The sequence below is a fragment of the Olea europaea genome, chromosome 13 (assembly GCF_002742605.1).
Source record: "Olea europaea var. sylvestris chromosome 13, O_europaea_v1, whole genome shotgun sequence".
In the NCBI taxonomy this organism is placed as follows: Eukaryota; Viridiplantae; Streptophyta; class Magnoliopsida; order Lamiales; family Oleaceae; genus Olea; species Olea europaea.
The window spans coordinates 12,261,745-12,278,125 of NC_036249.1; the positions used below are offsets into that span (position 1 = coordinate 12,261,745).

The 16,381-nt window shown below is 32.7% G+C and overlaps 1 pseudogene; it reads left to right on the forward strand.

Annotated features, from left to right (window-relative positions):
- Positions 1-131: 131 nt before the first annotated feature.
- LOC111407623 lies at positions 132-4,114 on the forward strand (annotated as a pseudogene).
- The last annotated feature ends 12,267 nt before the right edge of the window (positions 4,115-16,381 follow it).

A 16,381-nucleotide genomic window follows, 5' to 3' on the forward strand; every position in this document is an offset into this window, starting at 1 on the left:
GCATAAGAGACTCTCGTCCACATTGATTGCTTCATACCAAATATTTTGGCTGCAAGTTCCCGCTGAAAATCGAACTCTCCACCTATCGTTGGAAGCAAGCCAATATTGATTGATCAACCAATTGAGCTGTGCCCAGATAGCGTCGTTCAAACGCATTATTATGTTATCAAATTCTCTCTCTAGGTTACCAAAGCTTTCTCTCTAGATAATTCTCTGTTACAAGGTTTTTGTTGGTCTATAATGGAGATGAAACGTGTGACGGAGTTGACATTGGATTGGAAACCAGGGAAGAGGCCACGTTTGGGCTAGGATGTTCTATCTCTGGAAACTCCTAAGGTATTTTCAGATCTAATGTTGTGTTTCTACAAAATTTCCTTTTTTTTCTGGGTTAATGTAGATTTGGTAAAAAAAATTTAAAAAAAAAATTGAACTTTATTGGATCACGTATGAAAGAATTTCTTATTCTTATGTGCTTAATTGCGTATTTTGGAGGTTTAAAAGATTTTTGTGAATCTGGTGAACTTTCTTATAGTTCTGAATTGATCTGATTGTGAATCTATGATCAACATATGTAGCTTTAGTAGAAAATAATGAGTTTGATAAATTCTTGGATAAATAAATCATTTATAAATTTCTAATGTCCAATTCAAGCTAATAATATATGTTAATGCTTCTTTGTGTTATTACAACTTAGGAATTTTCGGGAGAAATATGCAAATTTTGATTTTCATTAGTTTTTGGGTAAAGAAATCTTCATCAGAAATAATTTTTGGCTTCTTAATGCTCGACCTGTACGGTTAAATTTATATTCATATATTTGTATTGTTTTGGTGGTATAAAGATTAACATTGACATTATTAAGCATTGTTATATGATTTTTATCCTATGATTTTTGTTCGGCGATGATGATTTATACTAAATTTTAAATTGATTGAACAAAATTATTGTAAGAATAGGTGACAGCTAATGGAGTTTTTTAAATAAATGAATACACATCTTAATTTTTTTTCTTTGAAGATTACCACCTGAATTTCTTTACCATGATATTATGGTGACGATTGTCAATATATCTTTGTTTTTGTTTTTGAGTGTGATTATGATTGTAAATATACTTGATAATATGGATATTAATCAAATGATGCTTGACGATGAATGGATTCTGTTCTGTTCATTGTGGAAGGTGGTATTGTAGAGGTAAATAAATCATGAAATTTTTATATTGAGGAAACATGAATGGATGCCTGTGTGTAGGCTCAGTTAGGTCTGTATTGTGGACAAGAGATTGGAAATGTGACGAGCCATGCACCTTCAAGTGTAATCTCATATCCTCATAGTTCTTTCTTTGTTAAGGACTTGGCTCGAAATGGTTCTCCACCGTTGCGAGAAGATGACAAGGATGGCCATTATAAGTTTGAGCTTGGGGAAAACCTAACTTCTCGTTGTAACTACCTTTTACTATCATCAAAACAATTTTTAATATTTGTTTTCTGGCTTTTTTTGGACTGTGTCAATGGTTTTCTTTTTTAAACTAATATGCATATTTATAACAAACACTTTGTAGTAATTGTTTCCATTTTGAACTTATTGCGATTTCATTGACCATTAAATGTGCATCTGTGGGTTTATAATGCAAAGTTTTAAAATAATTGTTTTTCTTCTGATGAAAATACTTAATGATTTTGGTCTAACCTTTGGATCTTGAATTGTCCAATTTGCCGATTGGATTTTCTGTTATCTAATTATTGTACTCGATTTGTATATTTGCAGATAAAATACACAGCAAGATGGGTGAAGGTATTATTCTTTATTCATTAAATTTTCTTATTACCATCTGGTGATGTTAGTTACACTGGCTGCTAAAGCAGTTTTATTTTTATTTTTGGTAGGGACCTTTGGTGAGGTTTTGGAGTGCTGGGATAAGGAAAGAAAAGAAATGGTTGCCATTAAAATTATTCGTGGAATAAAGAAATATCACGAAGCAGCAATGATTGAGGTAGAGGTGCTCCAACAACTTGGAAGGCATGATATAGGTGGTAATCGGTGAGTACAAATGTTTCTTATTTTACACTTCTATATATAGGCTGTCTTCTTGGCTTTTCTTAATTGTTACAGTAGTTGAATGGGTTTATTCCTTGCAGTTGTGTACAAATAAGGAATTGGTTTGACTATCGTAACCATGTTTGTATTGTAAGTATGGTTGATTTGGTGGATTAATTTCCCCAGCTTAACAAATGTTTTGGACTTAAGATTGTGAATGAACTCCAATGGTTTTAACAGGTCTTTGAGAAGCTTGGGCCAAACTTATATGATTTCCTACGCAAAAACAATTATCGCTCATTTCCCATTGATCTAGTTCATGAGATTGGCAGACAACTTTTGGAATGTGTAGCATGTGTGTAATTAGTTCTCTTCATCCATCTTACATGTTTTAGATTCGAAATTTCTATATAATGTAGAGTTGTGGAATTGATAGGACATTAGATTGCCTTGTGTTGGATCACTTCTACTAATAATATTACATATACTATATATACCTTGTTTTCTCGTTGCATTGTAATGTGAATGTTTCCAATATGCAGTTATGCATGATTTGCACCTCATCCATACTGACTTGAAGCCTGAGAATATTCTTCTATTCTCATCAGAATACATAAAAGTTCCTAACTACAAGGTAGTCAGTTGTGCAACTATTATGTAGTTGTTAATTTTGCTGAATGAAGTAGAAACTTGGGTTTCCTTTTAGAATTCATGGCTTTTTACACCTAACCTATCTGTCTGTACATATATCTACGTCCTTCTTACTGTAAGTTAATGTTTTCAGGGTTCGTCAAGGTCCCTAAAGGAAGCTTCGTACTACAAGAGGATTTCGAAGTCAAGTGCCATTAAGGTAATTGATTTTGGTAGCACAACTTACGACAAGCAGGGTCAGACATACACTGTGTCAACCCAACACTACCGAGCACCAGAAGTTATCTTAGGTTACAAAAATAAAAATTCTTATGAATACCCTTGTTGGAATTAATGTAATACTCTTCCTTTCTTGTTGTATCCTTCTGGGTCTAAATCTGTTAGTTGTGTTTTGCCCCCACAACTTGGATGGAGTTATCCGTGTGATATATGGAGTGTTGGGTGTGTCTTAGTGGAGCTTTGCTCAGTAAGCATAGATATAAGCCTTTCCTTGAGATATATAGTGGGTTTTGTTGTCTTCATTTTACCAGTAAGTCATTTAGCTTGAATGCTATGCCAGGGTGAAGCATTGTTCCAAACGCATGAGAATTTGGAACACCTTGCTATGATGGATAATGTCCTTAGACCACTACCCCAGCAGATGTTGAAGAGAACAAAGTTCTTCTATATAGTATGATAATTGTAAATATATCCTTGAAAGCTGCTATGGTGCTAAATTGTTATTTTCCAGTCGACACGCAAAGAAATATGTTAGAAGGGATAAGTTAGACTGGCCGAGAGCGACATTGAGAGATAGTATCAAAGCTGTTTCGAAATTCCCTCGTCTTCAAAACCTTGTCATGCAGCATGTGGATCATTCCGGAGGAGATCTTATTCATCTATTACAAGGACTTTTTAGGTATGATCCTTATGAAAGGTTGTCAGCTCGTGAGGCCCTTAGGCATCCTTTCTTCACCAAGGATTATCTCCAAAGATTTTGAGAAAAATGGGTTAGACATGCATTTTATGGCCGAGGATGAAGCGTATTTAACCACCATACAATGCATCTATGCAGTGATTTGCTTGGTGCTAGACTTGTGCACAAAGTGGTGCAAATGGTGTTTGTCTGAATTTTATACAGTTGAGGAACTGATGTAAAGTATGCACATTCTCCAGGAAATGTATATTAAAGGATGTTGGGTTGATTTTCTCTGGCTTGTACATGTTCTGACCTGCAAAGTGAAAAAGCTAAAACATCATAGCTTTCTAATTTGTAAACACCAATGAATAGGATGTGATTTGATGACAAAAGTTGTGTTGTTTCTTAAGGTAATAACTCGATTTTCAAAGAGTGTCCTTTTTGTTCCAGAATTTCATCAATATTCTTTGGTGATTTATTGATGATAATTGTAGATCTCGATTGAAATCCATACTTATTATTCAAACATTTTAGTAGATACAACTTGTAAGCATTGCAAAACAAGCACTAGTGCGTGTCAGGTTGTGTAGCACAATTGGACAACTTTGCACCAGAGGAAAGAAAGTGCCTAAATTACATATTTACCGTTAACTCAAACGATCCTTGAGCATGTTTGATTCTCCTCAAAAGTCTCCAATCACTCTTTCCTTAACTGCAACTCCAGGATCTTGCTCGTCTGAATGTTATGATGGATGTAATTTGGCCTCGTGTAGTAATTCATGTAGAGTAGCTCCATGACGATGCCAAAAAGGAATCTGTATCTTCTTCTCTTATGTTAACTATTTATCCATCGTGGAATTCGATAAATGTTCCCTCAAGCTGCCGTTAGTAACAAACTCGTACACGGATCCAGCGCAGTGTGTTGTGTTGGGAATTTACTTTTCATGTGCAGCAGAAAATAAAATATATTTCAATTTCCACCAAAGATTTGATTTGTGTTTAGATAGAAATTATACCTTTTGCGAAATTTATAAACTCCTTTGCCTTTCTTTCGTTCCAGCAACTTTGATTTGCCACTTACAGCTGTCCAATTATCCAACTTCCAATGGAATTTCACGCAGAGGACAAGATTGTAAGAACAGAGGTTTTCTCCTTTTGTGCGAACAAGAATGAAAAATTCTCTACAAATTGAAAACTCTAGTAACTTATTTATATAAGCCCAAATGGGCATGGGCTTGGCCTGATCCGGTTCAATGTTAAATTAATCTATTTAATTAAATCTGATTCGTGAATTAATTAATTCGAGTTTATAAATAAACAATCCAATTAATTAATTTAATTAATTGATCCAATGCTTATTAAATTAATTAATTGCTCATTTAATTAATTTAATTAATTGATCCAACGCTTGTTGAGTTAATTAATTGACAAATCACAATCTTCAAGTTCTCCTTTTGTATGTGATCCATCAGGTTCCCTATCACGATACCTAACGACATAAATTATTATTTTGATATAATCAAAATCGATAAATTAAAAAACCCTTTTAATTTATCAACAATTCACTTTCACCATCGCAAATTGACATATAATAATGTGTCAGGGCAATACATGTGATGAAAAATGTCACGTAGTATGACAAAACCAAAACTATTCGTTTATCGTGAAATTATAACCCCTTCGTCAACATGATCCGATCAATTACGAGATATGAAAGTGTGTCAATCCCGATTATCGATCATATCTTTCATTTCACTATTAAGTCTATATAATCGAAAAACCTATTTCAACTTCTAAGCACACCTTGGTCAAGGATTTCGTTATCGACATAATTGAATGAAATGCAGGTCATAATCTCTTACTATCTAAAAGTGACGAATCCTTTATTGGTCATTTACAACCTTCATACGATTCTTGACATACCCAAACAATGTCATATTAGCGGCTCTTGGCAGAACAACATCCAATACCGTCAAAACATAATTGTCCTCATATAAGGCACTATGACGCCATCAAGTCAGAGGACCAATTTTACTGTCGAACGTTGGAGATTAATCACTGGTACTCAGATAGTTATCCATATGGAATCTCCTAAAGGGTCTCCAATATTTTGTTCTATAACAAAACATCCATGTGTTCATTCAAGTATCACCATACTTTAGCTTATAAAATCAGCTACTTACTTTACAAATAAGAAATGTCACACATGAAGGTCTATCCATAGTAACGATATACGTATCTCGTCATTACTTATGACCACGAATGATTTAAGATTTGATCATATGTAATTTGTATCTCACAATCACTACTCCTTGTGATTAACAAATTACTAATAGTTGAATATACAAACTCCATTATTTAATTCAATTGAATGTTAATTAAATAATAGATCTGCCATAAATCGCATCAACTATATATTAAAGTGTTTATGTCGAAAGTCGATTGGACCTAGGGTATAACATTTACACGGTGAAGACATAACATCATAGTTAAGAATTGGGACATCTTTTGTAGGAATGAAGAGTATCGTCTGAGTAACTATAGTATCCAAATGTTCTATTTGATTAGCACCCAAAATCATTTCTTGAGGAACTCCGAATTTACGGGCTATTAAATCCATGCTGTCAATTCTATAACGGGATATATGACAAAAAAATTTGTCCCATCTCTTGTCTCATAAATTTGTCCTGACGATTAGAGAGAAATTCTACTCATCCTATAGAAATCCTGGATTTTTGTCTATTAGACTTTGTGCTTTTACCAATCCTCAGAAAACTACACAAGCAATTTCTGACGGAGATTCACTAATAGATGCATTGTACAAAAAGAAGTCCTAGGAGAAGCAGTCTTGATAAGAACATGTAACAGTCAAGATGATTTCTCTACTAGGCTGGAAAATTTTTCCGATTAGTTTGGGACATGTTTTTGTACATCACCAGATGGGATGTATTTGTATTGAACTGAAAAATCGAGAAATACTTAAAGATTAACCAAGATTCAAAACCCAATCAACAGAAGGATTTTTTCCGGTCGTAGCCCCAAATGTTTGGCGACCGCTTCTAACGCATAATCCCTTGTTGAGCATCCATTATAAATGGATTAAGTTTGGTTGCACTATAACGCCAAAAATCGGCAACAAGAATATACTATATGTTTCAAAAAATTACAAAGATCAAGCCACAAAGACTTATCTTTTGAAAGACCTAAGAATCAGAACACTCTCTACCAAGAACTTGAAGGAGATCAATTAGATCTTAACAGAAACCTTACTGCTTGCACTAATCACTCATATTCTTGTACAGAAACACACAACACAGCAGTAGCCTATAGATCTAAAGTATTGCAAGTTCCTTACTAAATAAGTGTTTGATTACATTTATTGTCAATGGAAAATATCAGTTTTCCAACCAAATTCCTATTTTGGATGTTTGATTGTTATTTTTTTCAATGAAAATATTTTTCAACTTTTGAAAGTATGCCTGATTTTCCTTGTTTTTAAAGAAAATATTTTCTTTGAGGGGCAGTGGTTTTTGTTTTCCTCAAAACAAGGAAAATATTTTCTTTTCTAAATAATATTTTTCATGTCAATCAAACATACTCTAAGATTTAATCACTGGAACACTTAAAATCTCGAACCCTAATCACGAAGAATGAGAAGTTCTCATAGAGAAGAGAGAGAGGAAGAGACGAACATCAACCCAAGAAAATCTCTCAATCAAAGAGTCATCGTGAGAATATTAAGCAAGAAGGGTCTAGAACTTAATCAAATGGTCACCACAATGCCACGTATCACAATCCGATCAAAGGCCTCTACTAACAAAAGTGTAAAATCAAAAACATGATTTCTTCGTATTTTGGAAGCACACTTTTATAAGTAAGGAGGTCAATGGTTCAAATCTCAATAATCTCCACCTTCTAAAATTCTTGGCAATAGTGCAACGAAGAGCTTCACCAACTATTTATAATTTCATTTGCTCCATATACCTTTATGATCACTAAAAATTATCAATAGATAATATCTTTAAACAGTTTTAGAACTTGTTTAAAGGTATCACTTTTGTTCCCATGTCAAATAGATTATGTAAAATAGCAATTTTACCAATCTTAAGCAATCCCTTTGAGATAACATCTCTTATAATATGGTATTTCACATTAATTTGTTTAGTTCTATCATGAAATATGGGATTATTACTCAAATGAATTGCACTATGATTATCAGAGTATAAGGTTGGATTAGTGTCGAGAAGACTAAGTTCATTTAATAGCTATTTAGCCATATGCCTTCTTTGATGGCATCAGTGGCTGCAATGTTTTTTGCCTTAGCGGAGGATAGAGCAACAATTTTTTGCAACTGAGATTTCCAATTTATTACAATACCACACAAAGTATAAAAATAAAATGAGGTTGATCTCCTATTATGTCTATTTCCAGCAAAATTAGAGTCTGTATAACCCTTTAGAGTTACCTCCTCTTTATTCATTCTAAATATTAAGTCTAAGTTGGATGAATCCTTTAAATATTTCATTAACTATTTCAGTGCTTCCCAATGACTTTCACCAGGTTTTTCATGAATCTACTTAAGACACTAATGTTATAAGCTAAATCAAGTCTGGTGCAAATCATCAAGTACATAACATATCCAATAGCATTAGCATAGGGAATTTTAGACATTCTTTTAAGTTTATCTTCATTTTTAAGACATGAATCATATATAAGTTTAAAATGATTAGCAAGGCGTAAAGAAATAGGTTTACAATCAAACATGTTACACCTTTTCAGAATCTTGTTCACATAATCTTGTTGACTTAAAAATCAAGGAATTAGTTTCTTCATTTCTAACAAGACGCATACCAAGAATTTTCTTGGCAAGACCTTTCATGTCAAACTATGATTTTAATTTGTGTTAGATATCATCAATTTTAGATTTATTGGCACTAACAAGAAGCATATCATCAACATAAAGCACTAGATACAAAGAGATTTTACCTCCATTTCCTTTACAATAAAGACATGTATCATAATTGCTTCTATTAAAACCAATATCCAAGATAAAAGAATTGAATCTTTTGTACCATTATCTTGGAGCTTGTTTTAGGCTATAAAAAATTTTTTTTAACCAACACACAGTTTTATCCGGATTACCTTTAATATAACCTAAGGGCTGATTCATGTAGATCACTTCATCCAATTCACCATAAAGGAAAGCACTTTTTACATCTAGTTGATCAAGTTTCCACTTAAATTGTACAACCAAAGTAAAAATGCATTTGATAGTTGTATATTTAACTAAAAGGGAAAAAATCTCATCATAGTCCACACCCTTTTTTGTGTGAAACATTTGACAACAAGTCTAACGTTATATCTAACTTTATTATTACCCCCTTCCCATTTGTTTAGTTTATAAATCCATTTACAATCAATTAGTTTCTTATCCTTTGGTTTATCAACTAATTCCCATGTTTTATTTTTGTATAAGGAAGCCATTTCTTCTTCCATGGTAGCTAACCACTTTTAGAGTCTTTGTATTTTAAAGCTTCATGATAGGAACATGGTTCAAATTCAGATTCTTCCTCATATGTGAATAAAGACACAAGGTCATCACTATTAAACCTAGCAACGAGTCTAATTTGTCTTCTTCCCCTATCTCTAGTAAGCTGTTATTCTTCAGGTGGTGAATCTGTGCTATCATATTGTTTAGATTCTGCCAATTCAGTATTAGTTTCATTCAGGCCAACTTCAGTACTTTGCAGTTTCTAAGGGGATATAACTAGTATTATCTAGGTTAATTGGCTCCACCTTAATTCGGACATCATTTTCAGTTAAATTCATTTCTTTCCTTCTAAACATGGCATACAAGACTCATTAAAGCTCACATCTCTTGATAATAAACATGTAATCCTTTTCCCCATAAGCCCACACAACCTATACCTCTTTATATTTTCAGCATAGCCCCAAAACACACACTTAAGTGATCTAGGGTCAAGTTCCCTTATGTTTTGATGAGCATATACAGCACAACCAAACGTTTTCAAATAAGAGTAAACAATAGGCTTTTGTGTCCCCACAGATTCAAGCACATCAAAATTTAAAGCACTTGTAGGACTTCTTTTAATCGAATGTACGACAGTTTTAACAGTCTCACCCCAGAATAATTTGGGCAAGTCTGAACTTAAAAGCATGCATCTAACCTTATTTAATAAAGTCATATTCATTCTTTCTGCAATATCATTTTGTTGGGTGTATATATTACAGTTCTATGTTTTGAAATGCCATGCAATTTATAGAAATCATTAAACTCATAATTGCGGCCATTGTCAGTTCTTAAAGTTTTGATTTTCAAGTCAGTTTGATTTTCAATTTGGGTTTCCCAATCTTTAAATACAATAAATGTTTCATCTTTAGTTTTCAACAGAAAAACTCAATATTTTCTTGAAAAATCATCAATAATCAAAAGATAATATTTGTAATCAAACAATGCAGGTGTGGATGCTGGGCCCCACAAATTAGCATGTAAATATTCTAGAATTTGCTTTGATTTATGAGTACTAGTAGGAAAAGACAATTTAGCTTGTTTACTAATCAAACATTGTTCACAATTAGAGATTCCCCAATATTTGATTTTCTAAATACTCCTTTATTTTGTAGAGCCTTTAGACCTTTCATTCCGATGTGACCAAGTCTACCATGCCATAATTTGGCAAGGTTAAAATCATCATTTAAAACTGTTACAGACAAACCCACTAAAGGTTTTGCATTTAAAAAGTATAGACCATGACTCTTTAGGATAGAAGTGATTAAATCACTACTTCTAAAGATTTTTATTTGTCCTTCACCCAATTTTATGTCAAACTCCATATCATCTAACATCCTTAGAAACATAAGGTTTCTTTCTAATTTAGGAACAAATCTGGCACCCTTTAAAAGTAAGATTTTGCCATTTTCTAAAAGGAGTTTTATTGTTCCAATTATTCTTACTTTACAGGTCATGTTGTTTCCAATGATAACTTGGTCTCCTTTAGTTTTTTCAAAGTGCAGAAAATAATTTTTGTTAAGACACATGTGGAAAGAGTAACTTGAGTCAAGAATCCACTCTTGATTCAGATTCCTTTCAACAAATACAAGAATCAGGCCATTATCAAGTTGTTGTTTATCATAGGACATAACAACATTACCTTCACCTGACTTCTTTCCTTTTAAATCATTTTGGTTCTTATAACAATCTTTGGCAAAGTGACCCAACCTACCACAATAATAGATTGAAAATTAGATTTACCAACACTTTTGCCTTTTATCAAAAGATTTTCTCTATTTTAATTTTTGAAAGAATCTAATTTGAGTTCAAGAACTCTATTCCTTAAGGCATTTATTATGATATCAATAGTAAACTTATCTCTACCATATTCTAGGACATTCTTGAGATCTCTGTCTATCACTAATGGAGTTTAACAAGACCACAGCCAACTGATCATTTGATAATTTCTCATCATAGTTGGCAAGACCCTGGGTCAACTTAGCAAATCTAGCTAAATTTTCATCCAAATCAACAGAAGGGTTCATCTTAAAGGAGAAAAACTGTTTAAGCAAAAAATATTTATTAGAAACAGTCTTGGGCTCATATTAGGCTTTTAATTTGGTCCAAAGTTCTTTAGCAAATTAAGCCTTTAATTTTAGTTTCCCCAATACATCTGACAAAATGTCAGAAATGTACAAGAAAATAGTGCTCAAAGCTATCTCTTCTAATTCAGTTCTTTATACACAAAGAGAGACACACAATGAGAAGACTATGTATAGATAAGAGGTTAGGTCCAATAGTAATGCACTTCGACATGATTCCTTAAATAGTGAACACACGACACTAAGTATAAGAATATGAACACAAATAGAGATAACAGTTCCTATATCTCAATTGATTTCTTCAACAAGATCCACCAATTGCATTCCTACACCGAGTTGTAATCTCAGATTTCGAAGACCTCTTTAGAGTCTTTGGACAAAGATCAATCCCAAGGTAAATCAAGGGAAAAATTCAGGAAATTCTAAAGTAAAAATTACCAACGGTGTATAGGAAAGATCTCACCAAATGAGTTCGAAAAACTCAGTTTCCTTCAGCTCAAGTTCACAAAATTTGAGGTAGGTTTCAAATCCAGTTTACTCGAAGATCAGGTATCCTTTAGAAAACTAGGCTCCAATACCATTGAAAAGTCGAGAAACACTTAAAGATTAACTAAGATTCAAAACCCAATAAACAAACAGTAAAGTGCAAAAAATGAAAATCAACACAAGGATTTTTTTTCGGCTGTAGCCCCAGAGGTTCAACAACCGCTTCTAACGCCTAATTCCCTGTTGAGCATCTATTATAAATGGATTAAACTTGATTACACTTTAAAGCCAAAAGCCACCAACAAAAATACAAAATATGTTCTAGAAAATTACAAAGATCAAGCCACAAAGACATATCTTTTAAAATAACCAAGAATCAAAACACTCTCCACTAAGAACTCGAAGGAGATCATTCAGGTCTTCCAGAAACCCTACTACTTACACTAATCGCTCAGATTCTTGTACGCAAACACACAAACACAGTATAACAATATGTAGATCTAGAGTATTACAAGTTCCTCACTAAGATTTAATAACTGGAACACTTAATATCTCGAACCCTAATCATGAAGAATGAGGAGTTCTCAAAGAGAAGAATGAGAGGAAAAGACGAACAGCAACCCAAGAAAATCTCTCATCTCTTAGTCAAAGAGTCATCGTGAGAATATAAAGCCAGAAGGGTCTAGAACTTAATCAAATGGTCACCACAATGCCACGCGTCACAATCTGGTTAGATGCCTTCACTAACAAAAGTGTAAAATCAGAAACACGCTTTCTTCATATTTCGGAAGCACACTCTCATAAGTAAGGAGGTCAATGGTTCAAATCTCAACATAAACAAAGAAGATGTGGAAGTAATGTTTTGATAACATTTTTGTGCTCAGTAGTCTATAAAGGTATTGCATGAAGATTTCTTTGCATTCCAAAGGTAGTTTGAGCGAGTTGAGATCTACTTTTCATTTTTGCTATATAATTTTTCATTATGTATCAACTCGATTTGAACCAAGATATTGAATTTCTGAAGTGCATTTCGAATCTTCACAGACTCGTAATGTTGTTGTCCCATAAGGGAGCCACATTATGAATAGACATACATAGTAAGTCCAAGCAGGATTACTCAGCTCGATATTTATGTGGTAAAATTGGTTCATAAATTAAATCTCACAATTAACCTTTCACGTGAAAAAAAGGGACAAATTTTGATTAATTGAAACCATGTAAAAAGAAGGAATGTAGAATGAAGAAATGCATGGACATGAATTTTATCAAGACAAACTCTTTATCCTTGAGACGATAATGCTCTGCACAAGTACTAACGATCATCCTGCATTTGTCTCTCTAACACAATGATCACGTCCTGTCGTAGGAGCATCTCTAATAATGTATACTAACAAACTTACTAATGTTAATTGAGCTCAGAATTTGATGCATAAATAATTTGATGACAGAATTAGAAGTATAAAAGTAGAGATGAAGTGAATTGTATTGTATCAATTTTGCAAATGGGGGACCCTAAATATAATTGTTAAAAAGTTGTTTATTGAATGGAAAAAACCATACGTACAAAAAAAGGCCTTATAGAAGCTTTCCAGATGATGTGTTGGCAGAATTTGATTGGATCTTTTTTTTTTTTTTTTTTTTTTGCCATGAAGAAATGAAATTTGGAAAAAATCCGTGAAATAAAATCTATACACCTAGGATTGTCCTTGTTAAATAGACAATTCTTAGAAGGGGCTAAACCCTTGAAATTTATTAGTATTTGAAGAGAACCAATTTTTGAAAAAGGATACATCAAAAAGTCATAATCTCTATTTAAAGAAACTCAACTTTTCAATTAAACGCATTCTATAATAATTTGTTACGGGTTAATAGAATATTACATCATGCTAACTCCAAAATTTACGTGTTAAATGTCTCACTTTTGAACTTTAACTTCTCATTCACTTGAAATTGGTTCGAGAAACTATAGGAATCAATCTGCTCGAGGAGTATTACACTATAGGCCTTCTAACTTCCATGATCAGTGTCTCGCTTAGCCAATAATCAAAATTGATCAACCCAACATTTTGAACCAATTTTCCATTTCTACCTATAAATCATAATGAGAAGAGCTTTCCAAATAAATAATTGAAGATATTGTCTAGAATTAGACATAAGATAATAAACATTGTTCTTTTTATAATTTTGACCTTTTCAAGCACTATCAAGTTGTCAACCTTCAATCAATTCTCCGCGTCAAGAAGTAACCAAATCCAGTTTGAAGTCCTACTTAATTAATGATAAAAATGAAAGCCTTCAGTCGCCGCCTTTGACTTGCTTATGGGGACACTGCACTTGTCCGTTTCTCACAATCAAAAAGTAATTTTTAAATTGCTTTTTATGGTAAATTTATTTTTGAATATAAAACTCGAAAAGTATATATTTGGATACTTGATTTAATGAACAAAAAAAATGACATATACAACATTTAGAAAACTTTCTTTTTGTATTCTTTAATAAATTTATTATAAACTATATTTCATCTTAATTAGACCCAACCAAACCAAACCTAGATACTGGCGTTGAATTGTTTTATGGATTACACCAAATTCGACTTGAACCCATTGAATATTTGTTATTTAGCAAAGGTAATTTTTATTATTTAACAAAGGTCGAGAAAGATTAATTCGTATAATTTTAAAAGCATATGGTTAGTGGCTATTCTATTATGTCATGTTCTTAGTATCACATGGCAAGATGTAAAATAAAATAAATCCAATTAGCAACTATAGTTGATGCATAATGCTTTTTATATTCTTAAAACATTGATTACTCAACTTGATTCTTCATTTGATTAGGTCAAGTTTACGTAAATGGTATACGTGTATATTGTTGATGCTCAAAAATGGCACCAATAGATATCGGGTCCACATGCGTCCACACGGGCACACAGAGTGTATACCTTCGACGCATGACTAAACAGTTTGGATGTCAGCTAACGTGATTGGAGAACGAAGATGCGTGAATGCAATTTCCCTTTGACATACTCGGAACAGTCGCATGTAAATAGAAAGGAAAGGAAAAAAAAATTAAGAGGTCTAATTGCTCAAAATGTATGGAGTAATGTTTATTTTTCTTTTCAAAATGTGCCAAAAATTAATATACCTGTTCCTTCTTCTTCTTCTGGGGTTTTATCCCCTTTTCTCTTTCTATATGCTTATTGTTTTTATTGTTCCACATATATCTTTTTCTTTCTCATTTTTTACTTTTCTAAAGGGAGGGTATATATAAAATTTGGATAAGACGTGGTGGCTGTTAGATCCGAAACATGTGCCCCTACTTCCTTCTTTTACTCATCATATCATTTTTACACATGCATTTATTACGTTGACAAAGGATCAACTGTCCTATATTTCTAGACTGATATTCCTGATATAAGATAAAATAGATGTCTAATCAGTCTTTCACAAAGATATTTGTCAGATCGACAGATGTGGCAGCCTCCTCGTCTCTTAGGACTTCAACCTTATCTTTCAGAACTTCGACAGGTTGTGAACATGAGACTTCGGCTTAAACCCTTCATTAGGGCTTCGGTATGTATCTAGTCGAGTGGCACCTTGGCCAGAACAAAGACTTCGGCTTCTTTAGCCTTCGTAACTTTGTTGTTTCATATTTTCATATGTTTAGGCTAACTCTTTCGATGATGTCATTGAAGCTTCCATGTGTTGCTTCGGATGGCTAACTTAATACGAAAAGTAACATATATTATTCTTCAACCAACTTGATTCTTCATCTGATCAAATTGAGTTAGGGTAAATTGAAGGAATGTATATTAGGAAACCTTGTTATCACCATGTTTAGATAATTGAAAAAATATACTCCTTTCGTCTCATTTATGTAGAGTGACTTTCCTTATAATATACATACACACATACATAAAAGACAACTTTTAAGACTCACTTGGGGTATTATAAATTTGTTGTAATGTCTTTTCCACGTTAATAATATAATAGAATATAGCACCATCACTTGTGATTAGGAAATTCCTTTTTGAAGTTTCAGTAATAATTCTATGAAGAATCTCTTGATTAGTAAATTAAGCTCGAATCCCTTGTGATGATAGGATTCTCTCTTTTGGTCTTGGCCTTAGTTGCTAATTAAATTAAAGACATCATTTCAGAGGCGCCATTTTTCTTAAGTAAAATAAGTGGAAAACTAGTAGCTGTCTGAAAATACGATAATTGAGAAACTCTTCAAATTAGTATTTTGGAATAGATAGTATGTTTGAATCTCTAAATTTGGAGAACTCAAATCACTCTCTATATTTAAATGAATTCAAAGTATTTCAATTTTTAATGGAGAAAAATAATGTAATAATTTGGAAGGAAGCTAGTAAAATAAAAAGATAAGAAAAACAATAAATATTTTTTGAAAGTAGTAAAATTAAGTATTAAAATAAAAAGTTTGTTGAAGTATCTAAAAAAATTTATTCTCTGAATTTATAGATGTTTTCAAAAATGTTAAATATGCTTTTTAAAATAGAGAATCTTTTGAAAATACTTTAACATTAGTTATTGATTGCAATTGATTTGAAATAATTACTCCGAAATGTGTAATGGCTCTATCTGTTCATTCAAAAAAAAAAAAAAATGAGTTTTGCATTTTTACGAAGCAAGATAAACAAATAGAGGAGGGGGGGGGGGGGGGGGGGGGGGG